At 40.9% G+C, this 14297-nt stretch overlaps 1 protein-coding gene and 1 long non-coding RNA gene across 2 annotated transcripts in view; one reads left to right on the top strand and one right to left on the bottom strand.

Annotated features, from left to right (window-relative positions):
- Positions 1 to 14297, top strand: part of LOC309700095 — a 436175-nt gene that overhangs the window by 369994 nt on the left and 51884 nt on the right. The window lies entirely within an intron of this gene.
- pudp (pseudouridine 5'-phosphatase) overlaps positions 1 to 14297 on the bottom strand; it is a 35146-nt gene that overhangs the window by 2155 nt on the left and 18694 nt on the right. The window lies entirely within an intron of this gene.

The following is a 14297-nucleotide window of genomic DNA, read 5'->3' as shown; positions in this document are numbered from 1 at the left end:
GGACGCTATCAACACACAGCCCACAGGAGCAAATGCATCTATGATCACATCTCATAGAGCTAGAGGTTGAAATTTCTACTGTGGACACAATTTATTTTTAAGCAATATAAAAAAGACAAAATACAAACAAATAAATAAACTAGATCTTCTGAATTTACCACAGGAAATATATAAGAAACTTCTTTTTCCATTTTCTTTTCAAACAGGCTGGAACTGAACATAGTAATAAATATACGGTGATGTTGGAGGTGAACTATTTAAACGCAGCTGAAATTAAGCCCATGACACTTGACCAGTAAAGTGAACAGTAAACACAGACTTGCAGCAGAAAATCAGTACAATCAGCACAGTTAATTGATCTTGTTCAAGATTTATCTAAAACGTTGTCAGAATTAGAAAAAGAAGTGTTTTGTGTGAGGGTGCACTGATCTTCACCTTCAACTGTTAGTCCTTGACTCATCCAAATGAATATTTCTATAATCAAATTCCCTCAAGACTTTCTGTGTAACTCTTCGGAAAAAAGGGAATTCTGATAGCACGCAAACGGATCTGAGAAATTCATCCTTTAGTCAAAATAAATGTCAGCAACAACAGACAAAGTTTTCAGTTTGGCACAGAGATGCACTGTTTGCTCTTCTGCCTCCACACACATATGACATCCCATTCTTAATCCATAGGGTTTATTATGATGCTGGCCCACCCTTTGCAGCTATTACAGCTTAAAGTCTTCAAGTAAGGCTTTTCCACAATATTTAGGATGTATGGGTGTGTTTATGGGAATTGTTGAGTCACTTTGGAACAGGAAGGAGCCATCCCAAAACTGTTCCCACAAAGTTGGGAACAATAAATAGTTCAAAATGTCTTGGTATGCTAAAGACTTCCAGGGGAATAACATCGCTCTTTTGGACCATCCTGCGTGTTCCCCTGATCTAAATCCAACTGAGAGCCTTTGGGGATGGATGGTGAGGGACGTTTACAAAAATGGACAACAGTTCCAGACAGAAGATGCCCTTCGTGTAGCTGTCTTCACCACTTGGAGAAATGTTCCCACTCACCTCATGGAAAGGCTTGCATTGAGCATGCCACAACGGATTTCTGAAGTGATCAACAATAACGGTGGAGCTCCTCATTACTGAGTTCATGTTTGGAACTTTGATTTCTGTTTTGGGGAAAAGTATTGTTGTTTTTGATCAGCTGTAAAACTATAATGCACAAAATGTTTTCAGGAGTGGCCAGACTATAAAAAATCCTCCAAAAGCACACTGACAACTCATCCAGGAGGTCACAAAAGGACTCAGAACTCTAGAAATATCAGGCTGGCTGTAACTCAGGAGGTAGACCAGATTATCTAGTTATGGATCCCTGGCTGGTGCAGTGTGCATGCCAAATATCTTTGGCCAAGATACTAACCCTAAGTTGCTCTCCACTTCTTCTTTCCTGGGTCTTTTCACGTGTGTTATGAACAAATCTTTTTTTCGGTACCGGTACCGGTTTTATTTTGTTGTATTTATCCGCGACACCTTAAAGGCCGGTCCTGGAAAATATTGTCGGGCATAAACTGGTCCGTGGCGCAAAAAAGGTTGGGGACCGCTGCGGTAGAGCTCAAAGTGGAAATACACTATTTTAAAGGGCTGTACACACCCTGTATGCATAAGCAGAGTATATTATCATGCATCAGTGACAGCTAGTCAGTGACAGCTAGATACGATTCCTTTTTTGGTGATTTTCTACAATTAACTGCCTCTCGCCCCGCTGTTTCCTGTTGTTCTCTTTCAGCAGCATAAAAATAGACGATGTCTATTATGCATCAGTATGAATGTGTGTGAATGTTAGATAGAAAGCACTTGTGTAGGAAAAGCATAAAAAAGTGCTCCTGGTTTAAGTGAATAGTAACATTCATTCACTAAAGTCAAACATTTGGTCTCCTCCATTCCCAGAGAATGGACCACTGTTTAATGAAGAGTGGGTGCCTCACAATGACATCGCGCTGCTGTGTTTTTGTTTTTCATCTCCAAATGCTCTGTTTAAACTGAGTTTTGTTGTTTTATGCGTTTTATCCTGAAATACGGGTTATGATTTATTCACACAGTGCTTCTACATTTTGACTTAGTCTTTGATGAATAAACAAATATAGCGAAATGCGACATGAGTTGTTTTTCAGGTTGTATTACCTTCATTCTAACACCTGGTATGGGCTGGACAGTTCTTTATTATATCTTTACAACTGACAGAGGGTGTACTTTCTTTTTTCTCTTTATCACAAATTTCTCTTTCAATTCCATTTTTTCTTTTTTGTGGCTTATGGCTCCAAACAGCACTTGAGTGTGAATAAAGGAAGTTGCAGTTTAATGAATCTTAAGCTCTACAGGAGTCACCAAACGCTAAGCTTTACTGAAGCCTTAAAAACTCTTGTTCATTTCAAGTCTAATGCTCAGTCTGAACAAAGGGGCATCCTCAAGCCTCTTTAAAACATAATTGACTTCTGTGATGTCACTAATCCTGAAACTGAAGGATCTTGAACAATGGTGGTGGAAACACTCAGAGTCCAGAGCACTCTTGCTAATTCCCTTGATTGAGAGCAATTAAAAACGGTAATTATCCAATGAGCTCGTGCAATGACCTTTAAATCTGCTTCCTGATTGTGCTGAACTGGATGAAAACAGACACAGATGCACAGCAGACTAATAGCTTGGGTGGATTACAAAAGTCAAAAGTTAAAGAAATGAACTAAAAATTTCTGGAGCTGCACAAAACAAATCTGTGGATCAACAGAAATAGCAAAAAGAAAAAAGAACCACTGAAAGGATTATATGCATGTTAGATACACTACTGGTCAAAGGTTTTGGACCACCCCAGTGTTTCCAGTTATTTATTGAAGTTCAAGTTGATCAAGTCCAAATGGTACAAAGGTGAGTGGTGAACTCCCAGAGGTTAAAAAAAGGAAAAACAATGTACATTATACATAATTACACACGAAGGCCATCTTCAGGGAATCCAAATTCAAAGCTTCCAACTGACTCCGCCCAGCCTCCTGACTTAAGATCCCCATGAGCAGAGTTATGAGGAGACACAGCGCCCACTGGTCCTGCTCTTCAAAAGGTACTATGTAAGATTTACAACCTGTCCTGGGGCCTGCTCCCAAACACGCAAGAACCAGCAGAACCAACACAATCTGGATTCACTGTGTACTCGAGTACACACTGCTGAACGAGTCAAGACAAAGTACAGTGAGGCAGAGCTGTGTGTTTGCTGTGGGCAGATTCATACACAGACATTTGTTACAGGCTCACACACATTTGGCCCTCTAATGCAAACACATTGCCCCTTTAGAGGAGCATGGTGCAATAATGTGACAGCAGCAAATGCCTGCATGCTGTGATTTGGAGGCAACTTGACTGGCTACAGTCTATGCTGCTGGCTATGGACAACAGTTCAGTAAACAAGGCTCTCATCTACAAGATTAATGCGACTGAGGTGAACAGTGCGTACAACCTGAAATATAATTTCTTTCTACCCAGAGATTAATAATAAATAATAATAATGGATTGCATTTATACAGCGCTTTTCAGGACCCTCAAAGCGCTGTACAATTCCACTATTCATTCACTCTCACATTCACACACTGGTGGAGGCAGCTACAGATTAGCCGTCATTTACCCTCAAGAACGCTGCACAATTACGATCGTGGCTCAAGAGTTGGGAGTTCGCCTTGTAATCGGAAGGTTGCCGGTTCGAGCCCCGGCTCGGACAGTCTCGGTCGTTGTGTCCTTGGGCAAGACACTTCACCCGTTGCCTACTGGTGGTGGTCAGAGGGCCCGGTGGCGCCAGTGTCCGGCAGCCTCGCCTCTGTCAGTGCGCCCCAGGGTGGCTGTGGCTACAATGTAGCTGCCATCACCAGTGTGTGAATGTGTGTGTGGATGGTTGTGTAAAGCGCTTTACGGACTAGAAAAGCGCTGTACAAATACAGGCCATTTACCATTTTTACTCTGCACAATTATTTCCCCGAAATCAGAGAAAAGTCAAGATTCTAATGCAACAAAAACAATAGCATCTTTGCAGTTTTAATTTAAAAAAAAAATCAAGCAATTTAAATAACATAGGACTGCACTGCTGCCATTTGGGTGACTCTAACCCTCATCAACACTGCTACTGTGTAATCAGCATCTAGCTAGCACTCCAGAAAAGGAAAGAGGACTAACATTTCTACATGACATAATGTTTCTACAACATGTCCTGTCATGTCAGCCTGTCATGTTTCGGTAGGTTTGAGAATTGCTGACAAACTAAAACTGGTAGGAGTTTTGTATTAAAGCTTTATAATAAAGAGGTCAGAGTAGGGAAACACGGCAGACACAAGAACATAATAATATGGTAATTTCTATGTTATTACTATGCAATTAGCAAAGTAAAAACCACTTAATACCCATTAATATCAAGGTAGCAACAGCGGTTACAGCTGAGTAATACTGCCCTGAAATTTATGTAATAGAATAATGAGAACCCACAAACTGGGGGTAATAATATGGAAATACAACTCCATAATAAATTGTTAATAATAGGGTAACAAGGGAGGAACAAGAAGATAATACAGTGTTATTACCACTGAAATACCCGAGCTGCAAAATGCAAAACTGCCTGTTTCTATTTAATAACACATTAATAACCAAATAATAACCTTTTAAAACAAACCTAAAAAATAGTAATGACACCTGTGCATAGTTTCTGTGTAATAAGGAGTAATTTAATACCACGGTCATGATAGCTGATTAAAACAAGCATCAGGAAGTCCTGATGACCTGTGGTTAGTTTTGGGTTAGCAGAGTGTAGCAGAGTTAATTTACATTTATACAGACGACGACAGATTAATTCACTGAATTTGTTATACCAACTGTATCTGCTCTAGTATGAAGACAATATACAGTAAACTGGAAATGAAACATCTGCTTTCATCGTGTTGAATTCAATTCAATTCAGAGCCACTACAACTGATCTGAGGATTTTCCCCACTTGCTGAATCTCACTTTCACCCCTGACTGCTCTCATGTCTGTTTAGGTGTAGAGGATAAGTCACCCTCTACCATGTTGGCAACCAGAGATGGGCAGTAACGCGTTACTTGTAACGCGTTACTGTAATCCGATTACTTTTTTCAAGTATCCGATTACTTTTTTCAAGTAACGAGTAAAGTAAGGGATTACTATTGCAAAAACGGTAATTAGATTACCGTTACTTTCCCGTAGGAACGCTGCGTTACTGCGTTACTAAAACCGTGATTTTTTTGCGAGAATGTCTCACGACAGTGACGTAAGCGAGTGCGACGTTCGTGACAACAGCTGTGTGCAGATCAACAATGGATCATATATCGAGTGCGGGAGAGAGTATGAGCGTGCAGCGTTTAAAGCGTGGAAGTACTGACCTTACTTTGAGTTTGATTCCATAAAAAGTGACAAAAACATTAGTGTCCATTAGCATTGTGCATGGGAAGAAAACTTCTTTTTACAGCGAAAAAAACCCCTAAACTTCCAAGCAAGCTCCGAGTGCGCTATGACGTAATGAGAAACTGCCGTATCCTTCCACTGACCGCTGCGGCACACCTGCACCAGGGTAAACCTCCGCCTACCCAACTCCTGCTGTACAGGTGAAAATAGAGCAACAGGACCGCTAGTCTTTGATTTTATTTATTTTCTGCTGTGTTTTACTTGCATCTATTTGAAAGAGTGAGTGTAAACACAAAAAAAAAAAAAATTTATTTTATGTGCTGGAATGTGCAGAAAATAAGTTTAAATATTAAACAAATTTCTTCCAGTCAGAGAATGTTGCATATAATTAAATTTTTGCTTGATGCATAAAGTTAAAAGATTAAAATTAATAAAACTATAAAAGTTTTAAAAAGAGACTTTTCCATCTGATCACATTTTGTATGATGGATTATGCAGAAAAAGTAGAATTGGGCTGAAAGATCTATCGCTTTATCACCTATTCAGGTTGTAAATCGTGTTTTTAAAAAGTAACTAAGTAACTAATTACTTTTGAAAATAAGTAATCAGTAAAGTAACGGGATTACTTTTTGGGGGAAGTAATCAGTAATTAGTTACTGATTACTTTTTTCAAGTAACTTGACCAACACTGTTGGCAACATAACTCTCTTTTACTGCTTGTGTCCTAAATAATATTCAAACTGAATGCATTCATTAGAATTAGAGTACTTTGTATTAGATTATTAGTATTAGAGTACTTTTTCCACTTTTACTAGAGTAAAGAAGTTGAATCAGTACTTCAACTTGTTCTGGAGCATTTCAAACACAAGTATAGAAATATAACATATAAGACGTTCTTCAAGAAAACACGATTAAAGGCCAAAGGTAAAATTATTATATACATTATATAAAATATATTACACTGCAGCAGCAGTTTTAGCCGTTAACACAGAGGTTCATTTTTAACATTATGAGTTTAAGGTGTGTAAGCCTGCCATGGGGTCTCACGAGTGGAATAATGTGCGAACAGCTCTCGCCTGTGATAAAATGGAGATGTAATGATGGAAGAAATATGGAACAATATATTTTGCAATACCTTAAAACAAAAGACCATAATGTGAAATCATAGATATTTTTAGTTTGTCATTTAATACAGATCATCACCTATATTGCACAGCAGGTTACTGAGCTGTGAGGAACATCCTCAATTACCTGCTGTGCAACGGAGCACCCGTCTCATCTTAATGACCTTACAGTACCGCATCACCCCAACAGAGCACTTGAGTGTTTCCTCTTTTATACACCTCTCTGTGTTCAGTTATTACTTATTATTAATCCCTCGCGCTCTTCCACAGCGTGTCGTTGTCCTGTCTTTGTATCCTCATCCCCAACCTGTTGCAGCAGATGGCCCCGCCCCTCCTGAACCTGGCACTGCAGAAGGTTTCTTCCTGTTAAAAGGGAGTTTTTCTTTCCTACTGTCGCCACATGTTTGCTCATAGGGGGTCATATGACTGTTGTGATTTTCTCTGTATTATTGTATTGTTGTTGTATTTCGGTGCTATATAAACACAACTGAATTGAACTGAAATTGCATGTTTAGATTCAAAGCAAAGAGATAGTAGAAATAGTGGGAAGGCGATACACTGTACTGCAAACCTAATACGCTTTATGAATATAGAATCAAGCTTTATATCACTTTCATGTCTTCATGTTTCAAACAATAATGCCAGTATATAATATATTATGTAACTTGTATGTCTGAAATTTAAACATCAACAGGTGCTATGTGCAAAAAATGCCAAAACAATATAGAAACCATGAGCTATAAAGAAGGCATTCAATAGGTGCTGATCTGTGTGAGAAACCTACTTTTCTCCTGCTTGTCTGGAAAATCTATTTTTGGAAAGTGTTATTTTAAGTTAAATAGGACTAATTAAAAAGTGCCGCCTGTAAACCAGCACATATGATGACGCACACATACACAAACATTTGACAGGATATCAACCAAAACTCCAGATAAAACACATTTATTTCCACGGCATTAGTGAAATAAGTATTCGATCGCTGAGCGAAATATGACAGTACTTGGTAGTAGGGCTGCAGGATTTTGCATAAAATGAGAATCACGATTTTTTTGCTTAGAATTGAGATCACGATTTTCTAACGATTAATCGTGCAGCCCTACTTGGTAGAGAAACGCTTGTTGGCAGTTAGCGAGAAGATGTTTCTTGTAGTTGGTCACCAGGTTTGCACATATCTCAGGAGGGATTTTGGTCGTCTCCTCTTTACAGAAACTCTTAAATCCTTTTGTTTTCTTGGCTGCTGCTTGGCATCTCGAAGCTTCAGCTCCTTCCACAGGTTTCCTATAGGACCGAGGTCTGGACACTGGCGCTCTCCATGACCTTAATGTGCTTCTTAAGTCACTCCTTGGTTGCCATAGCAGTATCTGCTATCTCCAGTGTTCTGGCTGAGGGAAATCGATTGCCATCTTGACTGCCTTTAGATCATTAAACAGCTCCCTCTGTGTAGTTTTGGGCTGATCCCCATCTTCCTCACTCCATGAGGCAAGATCGTGCATGGAGCTCCAGACCAAGGACGACTGATGGTCATTGTATATTTCTTCCATTCCCATTACTAACCGTTCTCACGAAACTTGTGCTGATGATTTTATATCCAATCAACCTTGTGCAGCTTTTGGCACTGAAGTCCTTCCACAGCTCCTGTCTTTGTGATTTATGACTTCCACATAATCACATTATGTGATGTGGCTACTTCTGATGTTTTTTGTTGAGAACAGTTATTTCTATAATCCAACTTATGATGCCAGATATATCCTGGCTGCACTGCAGAGTACCACATCAGTTCGATCTACAGTAAAAGCAGTGTTTTTGTTCCTAAGCAGGGTCCTGACCTCTGGTTGGCATACACCCAGATGTTTTTGTCAGTGTTATGTCTGTGAAGTGCTAGGAAAGTACAGATGTAGCCTACTCCTCCAGCTTTGTAGCTTTGAAGAGAGACCATCAAACCAAATTTACAGCTACACACACCAACACCAAACCCTATTCCAATGAGGGCACATGTGATCTTCCTCTTAGTCAATAGGAATGAACACAAAGCCGATGGCACAAAGCAAAGATGAAAACCAGCACAAAAAGAAAGTGATTGTGATTCTACTGTAGAAACATGAACAGGCTGCAGCCTGACTGCTCATCAGTTTGTTACCTGTTGAAGTTCAGCAGCTTCACTGCAAATCACAGCTCCCTTTATCACAGTGCTGGGGTCAGCATTTACTCAGCTTTAACATCACTCTGGGTTCTTGGCTAGCTTAGTGTTAGCATGCTGTCTGTGCAGGTGCAAGTTGTGTCAACAGTGTGATGCAGTTGTTTCTGTCCTGGAGCAGTCTCCACTTTACCATCACGCTCTCATCCTTTTGTGCAATAATAATAAAACTAATGTCCACGCTGCAGACTGCGTCACTATTTTCCTCCTCTGATTAACTGAAATCAGCTGATTGTAGCGAGAGTGCAAGAACCGATAAGCGGGATCGATAGGCAGGCAAACTAATGAATCCAAGGAATTGGACTACTGGGAAGCGGTTCTCTACAAGAACCAGTTCTCGATCCTCATCCCTTCCTATATCCCTATTTGATTTTGGAGTAGACTTTATCCAGTAGGTTTTTCCTGTGTGTAGCACAGTTCATATGCTGGTGGAATTTCAGCAGCACTGCTTTGACTCAACATGATGAAAGTCCAGCGCTATTATGTGTGCTGCCTCTGGATATTTATGAATTTAGTGCTAATGACACTAGAAAGCTAAGGGCTGAGCCAGGTTTAGCATCAAGGGCTATATAGAGAACCAAGCCTATTCATTTATGTCCTCTTTAATGGATATTTGTTTTTGGTTTACATCTTTTGACTTGTTTGAGCTACCCTACTAAGTCCTGATGTACTAAATGGAGGACATCCCGGGCTCTCCACTGACACGTCATGTGTTTGAGTGTCCTCTTTTAGCTCCAAAGAGGCAGGAAAAAAAATTCAATGACAGGATTCTTTTTTCCTCAGTTCTCTGGAGGATATACACAGGCGTGATCAGAACAGCGGTGGATGGAAATAGAATAGAATAGAATAGAATAGGCTTTTATTGTCATTGCACATGTACAACAAAAATGTAGGAGAGCAGGAATAAATGACAAACAGGAGAAATGTATATGAGTCCATGTGTGAGTGGCCTGAATGATGAGGGTCAGATTGGTGAGTGGCTGGGCAGGGGTGGGATGTGGGGGGATAGGGTTTGTTAACCCTTTAAGACCTACCATAGAACCAAGTCCGCCAGAGCTTATTTTATATTTTTACATGCTATGGAGCCATTTTTTGGGAGCATTTCAAGTTGTTATACATCAATATACCCATTATAGTCCAAATTTTAATAATATGTTTGCATTAAGTGCATAGTAATTACATAAATTGCAAAAAAGTGCAATAAACTACATATAAAATTGAAAATCGTTTTTGTTTTTTTAACATATATTTCTAGTTAGAGAAATTTAAGAGGTTTATCCCTCAAAACTGCAAATACAAAAAAGTTGCACAAAATAGTTTCCCACCACAGGAAATTTATTTTGAGTGTCTTCATAGTTTTATTTTTGAAATACACTAATTTTTATACACTGCAGGAAAAACGAAAATAAATATTATACTGCAAATTTGCAAAAAAACAGCATGTGCATCAAAACAAACTATTTCCAGCAGTGCAATATGAGTCCTCAGCATCCCAGAAACGACACAGAAAGTCATAAAGTCAAACATAACTTTTAAAAACACAAGTATAGGCTCATAAGGCCCTGAAGATAAAAAAAAAAAAAAAACTACATTTCCTCAAAATGACATCACTTCTGGTTTCAGGCCAACCCGTTCTCACTCCCAAAGCGTAACATTTTACGCTAGGTGACAAATCGTCACCATATTACGTTTTCGGCTACCCACCACGTTCCTAAATGACGACCTCGGAAAAAGAGGAAATATGAGAACCGTCTGGACTGAACCTACACATGTTCGCTCTTTTTCTTCAAATCGCTTAGAAACACGCTATTTAACATCATTAAAGTCCTGGTTAAGGTCAGGAATAAGGTTATGGTCAGGGCTAGGGATAAGGTTAGGTTTAGGGCTGGAATACAGGGCTGGAACGTCTACTACCGCGGGAGCGTCATTGCACTGGATTCCAGCCATAACCCGCCGCGTACCATAAGAACGCCGAAGGTCTCCTTTCGCGTTCCTCAGGAACGCCGCGGGACGTGACAAAACGTCGACATGTTACGCCTCGGGAGTGAGAACGCTCTGTTCAGGCAGGTCATGGCGGACATGCGATAGTTCGCGCTGATGGACGTAGGAAGTGTTACGAACAGCTGATCAGATCGGCAAAGCGTGTTTCTGGAATATTATGTTTTTGTTGCTGCAAGTGCTTTTTATGCAGTTTTTGCAAAGCTTTATGTGGAAGGAAACTGTGACCGAGGACAAGCTGATGGCATAAGATGTAAGTACAACTCCTCCGGTTTCATATGCAAAAAAATTATTGCGCTACCTTAAGTAGTTGCAGAGCTACCGGGATTTAAAAATAGTTACGCAAAACTGAGTGTTAAAGGGTTAACAGTCCAAATGGCCGAGGGGAGGAAAATGTTTTTGTCTGGACGTGTGAGACACAACTGGTCTGAGGCGCCTCCGGAGGGCAGGTGATGGGCAGAATGCAAGGGGTCAATCAATCAATCAATCAATCAATCAATCAATCAATCAATCAAGGCTTTATTCGCCACGTGCAGGTTGCCCTGCAGTGAAATAGGACCCCCTCCCCCCGCGCGACCTTACACCCACGACACAGACACCACATGGGGATACAGGTCGGAGATCGGTAGCGTTACAGAAAAACACTGAAATATGCACTACAATGGGAAAGTACAAGAGGAAAAAAAGAGACCTCTACTCATGCTGGGCTCCTGGGAGGACAGCATGAGAACAGGAAACAAAAAAACTCCTCTGCACAAAAAAGCAGATAAATGTCCACAGCACAACATTATAGAGCACGTGACCAGCCACAGGGTCGGGTGGGGGGTGAGGAGTAATCCGAAGCAAACACAGCAGCCATCCTGCCCAGCGCTACCATTCCAGCGCGGGCTCTGACCCGCCGTGTTCCCAGGAGGGAACAAGCATCGAAGGCGTTTTGAAAGGGAGGGGGATGAGTGTGTGCATATCAGTATATGTATGTGTGTGTGCGTGTCCAGAGTTCAGCTGAGACAGTGTCCTTCGCCCTGCCAGGCTAAGTAAACAGTCTGCCAGCCAACCCAGGTGGCCTTGCATGGAACGGGAAGGAACAGACTCAACACAGTCGTTATCAGGCCACCTGTGATGGTCCTGGTTTTCCTGAGACAGAAGTTCTGGCTAACTCTCGAGCTAACAGGCAAACGGGCATCGCTGGGTGAAGACACGAGTCTGACACGACCAGAGACGGTCAGCAGTCCCCAATGAGTCGCCTGTCTTCCAGCTGTAGCTTGCAGCCAACCAGCTGGAAATCAATCTATTATGTTTATTATAGTTATTATATTAAGCATATGTGATGTATCTCCATGATAACATGCTACGTTAGTATTTTCAGGTAATTCACTTTTAAACAACATACTGTAAAGATAAAATGTTAGGATTACCTTCTAGTTTTCAAAGCTTCTGGCATCTAGACACTCAGTATTACCAGTGTAATGACGTATGTGCTATCCTTTTCATGTTACTGTTATACATTTTCAGAAACATAATGAGGAATACAACAGGCCTCATGGAAAGACTTTTTTAACCCTAATCTAATTCTGTTGTAATTGTCCCTGTTTATAAGGATGATGAGAGGTGTTGTGTTTTTCTCAAGAGGCGTGTCAAGTCAAGTCAAGTCAAGTTTATTTATAGAGCACATTTAAAAACAACCAAGGCTGACCAAAGTGCTGTACAGTAAATACAGATAAAAATACAATAGAACACAATTTCGTAAAACACCTCGCTGATCAAAATAAAATAAAAATATATAAAACAAATAAATTAAACCTTTCTAAAAGCCAATGAAAAGAGGTGAGTTTTAAGAGCGGTTTTAAAAGTTTCTAGGCTTTTGGAGAATCTGACGTGAGGAGGTAAACTGTTCCACAGTCTGGGTGCAGCCACAGCAAACGCCCTCTCTCCCTTTGTCTTTAATTTATACCTGGGAACATCTAAAAGCATCAGGTCGGCTGACCTCAAAGATCTCCTGGGGCGATAAGTTCTAAGGAGTTCTGACAGGTAAGAAGGTGCAGTGCCATTTAAAACCTTAAAAGCCAGCAATAAGATTTTAAAATCAATCCTAAAGGCAACTGGGAGCCAGTGGAGAGAGCAGAGAACCGGAGTGATGTGGTCTCTTTTTTTTGAACCGGTCAACAGGCGAGCGGCAGCGTTCTGCACCAGTTGAAGGCGATGTAGACAGGAACGATCTAGGCCAGCATAGAGGGAATTGCAGTAGTCCAGCCGTGAAGTAATAAAAGCATGGACCACTCTTTCTAGATCGTTCCTGCAAAGGTAAGACTTGACTTTGGCTAAAATCCGTAAATGATAAAAAGATCCCTTAACTACAGAGCTGATTTGTTTATCAAGTTTAAAAGCATTGTCAAAAATAACACCAAGACTCTTAATGGAAGAAGTGCAATCGGAGGTTAGGGGTCCCAAAAAGTCAAGAGAGAAGTTGGGATCTTTAGGAAGCCCAAACACAATGACTTCAGTTTTGCTTTCATTAAGGTGTAAGAAGTTAAGAGTCATCCAAGTCTTAATGTCAGACAAGCAGGAGAGTAGCGGCTGCAAAGAAACATTGCAGTTCAACCTCAGAGGGAGGTAGATCTGAATATCATCGGCAAAGATGTGGAAGGACACATTATGTTTACGGAGCACATCGCCCAGAGGGAGCAAGTACAGAATAAACAACAGGGGGCCTAGTATGGACCCCTGAGGTACGCCACAGGTTAAAGGAGCTCTGGGAGATGACAGTTCACCAAGGTGAACAGAAAAACTCCTATTATTCAAATAGGACTGGAAAAACTTTAAGACAGTGCCCTTTAAACCGACACAATGTTGAAGGCGGGATAGCAGTATGTTGTGATCAACAGTGTCGAAGGCTGCTGTCAGGTCCAGGGTTACTAAGACAGCAGCACAACCAGAGTCAACAGTTAAAAGCAAATCATTAAAAACTCTCAGAAGGGCGGTTTCTGTGCTATGCCGAGCTCTAAAACCAGACTGGAACTTCTCATAGAGATTGTTATTGTCAAGAAATAGCTGGAGCTGCGTGAGGGCGGCTCGTTCCAGTACTTTAGACAGAAAAGGGAGGTTGGAAATGGGCCTATAGTTAGAGAGTAGGGATGGATCTAGATTAGGCTTTTTAAGGAGAGGTTGAACAACAGCGTGCTTGAAGGGTGTTGGAAAACAACCAGAACTGAGGCAGGCATTGATCAGGACCAGAAGGAAAGGTCCGACTGAGTCCAGAACCTGCTTCAGAAGCCGAGAGGGGATAGCATCGGTGGAACAGTTGGTAGTCTTAACCTTGCAGACTATTTCATGCAGCTGAGAGAGAGAGATTGGTTCGAACTGATTAAAGGCAGAATGGCACAAAGAAAAAACACAGGGATTGGAAGGTGGAGATGGAATGACAGACTGCAGGGAGGAAATCTTGTTTACAAAGAACTTTAGAAAGTCATTACAGAGGGTGGCAGAAGGTGTGAGGCTGGTGGATGTGTAAGGATTTACAATGGAATTTAAAACACGAAACAGAGTCT

This window comes from Aulonocara stuartgranti (assembly GCF_965226115.1).
Source record: "Aulonocara stuartgranti genome assembly, chromosome: 23".
NCBI lineage: Eukaryota > Metazoa > Chordata > Actinopteri > Cichliformes > Cichlidae > Aulonocara > Aulonocara stuartgranti.
Note: the sequence above shows the minus strand (reverse complement) of the source record. Positions and strands in the feature narration are given on the sequence as shown.